The sequence below is a fragment of the Echinops telfairi genome, unplaced genomic scaffold (genome assembly GCF_000313985.2).
Source record: "Echinops telfairi isolate 266 unplaced genomic scaffold, ASM31398v2 ScPeMD7_2573;HRSCAF=3158, whole genome shotgun sequence".
Taxonomy (NCBI): Eukaryota; Metazoa; Chordata; class Mammalia; order Afrosoricida; family Tenrecidae; genus Echinops; species Echinops telfairi.
In genome coordinates, this window is record NW_022106471.1 from 16,766,447 (window position 1) to 16,768,538 (window position 2,092).

The following is a 2,092-nucleotide window of genomic DNA, read 5'->3' on the forward strand; positions in this document are numbered from 1 at the left end:
GGCTGCCCCTGGGTCACCTGCACCTGCGTGGTTCTGTGTTGGAGCCTGGCTGCCCCTGGCCCTGAGGAAGCCCTTCCCTTCTCCTTCACCTAAAAAGATCCAATCTCGCTTTGTGCTTGGAAGCCTTCTCCAGGAGGATGTGAATGTGTGTGTGCATATGTGTATACCAAGGGGCTTCCAAAAGTTCACTGAATTTTCCCATGAACTTTCTAACCATCTCCCCCACCCCAGCCCCGCACGTGTACGTGTGTGTTCCTGTGTGAACTAGACTCCTGTCTTTGACATTACGGTAAATATTTGTTAAATAAATGAAAAGTGTTTATTTTAAAGATAGCGACCACCTGGTTTCCATCACCATTGAAGAGAAAACAGGTCATTTATACTTACATCTCCAGGTGTTAGGATAGTGGCTCTAGAGTAGAATGAAGTCGTTAGATATTTTTGTGGAATATTCTCTGTGGCTTTTAAATTGTTTAAATGAAGACAGATTTTTTTGTTTCTATGAAGTGGTTCAGGATTTGTTATGCTTGGGTTTGTACTGCTGGGTCAAAATTATTTTTCTGCTAGATCAAGAACACTTTTTCTGCTAGATCAAAATAAATTTGACCAGGCAAGTGATGTATATTTAAACAGCCTAGGGAAATGCATTATTAATGCACAAGATCTAAAAAGGTTAAAGGAGAAAGATCAGATTCAACTTTAATTATGGTTTTTACTTGCCTTTTATGTGAGTTTCATTTTGGACTTTTAGGGTTAACACTAATTTTATTTTAGGGTTAACACTAATTGTTACTGTCTAGTGAGAGTGGCTGAAGAAGCTGACCTTATAATATCGATAGTCCTATTTTTATGAGAGATGTTAACCAAAAACCATGAACTGCATTTCACAAAAAGGCAGCTGAAACTTAAAATTCCCGCTAACTGGTAGGAAAAAGTGAGACAGTAAGTTGTTAGCTTTACACTTCGGAATCCTGAATAGAAGGGTGGAAATTAACCTAATGATGCTGCAAAACAGAGCCAAGTTGTTTTTAGAAGGCAGAAACATCCGAGTTTCAGAACTGTCAAAACCGGCTCGGTGAAGCTCAATTTTTCTGTTAGTTGAACCCATACTGGGGTCCTCATCCCATAATAGACAGGAACATGCATCCTTTGCCTCTAACCTCTTTAGAGGACAATTAACCTGTCTTTTATTGGGTAAATGAACTCTGATGACCTAATGGATTACCAGTTGGGGCTGCTAACCACAGATCAGCAGTTCAAAACCACCAGCTGCGCTGAGGGAGAACGATGAAGCTGTCCATCCCCATAGTTACAGCCTCATTGCTTCTCAGCCCTTGGGCTCAGATCAAGGGTGAAGCGTTGCAGCTGCAAACACCCACAGTGGCAGTTCTACTTTGTCCTTCAGGGTCCTTATGATCTGGAACCAGCTAGATGGTGGTGAGCTTTTTTAGTTTATATTGGGTAAGCATTGGACTACTTACCACAGGTGAATGGTTCAAATCCACCAGGCGCTTGTTAGGAGAAAGATGAGTCTATCTGCATAAAGATTTACAGCCTCAGAACTCTCTGAAGGGTCATTGCGTACTGTAAACATCTTGATGACAGCAGGCTTGCTTTGGGTTTGGATATATACCAGATATCCACTCAGCACTTTCTGCATAGTTCTGCATATTTATTTTCCATAGAAAATAAATCGGCTGTTTCCTAAGAAGCGAGAATCTCCTTGCACTGAAATGTTCCAGCACATGTGTGTTTTATTCAGTGCTGTACCCAGACTGAACATAGTAAATCCCCTGTAAATATTTCTGGTATGAAGGAGTTAGGCACCAAACGGATGGCTTTCAATTGGTGTTTGCTGTGTAACAAACCACCCCATGGCATTGTGGGTAAAGCAACAATGAGTCATCATTTTCATGATTCTGCGGGTTGATTGGACGTCTGAGATGGCCTCACCCACGTTTGAGACATCAGCTGAATGGCCCAGACGGAGAGGCCTCTTGTCCCTGTGGTTTCCATCCTCCATAATGGATGTCACTAGCTGCCTTGGGGTCACCTCAAACTCTTAGTGACCCCAAAACAAGGAAGTGAAATG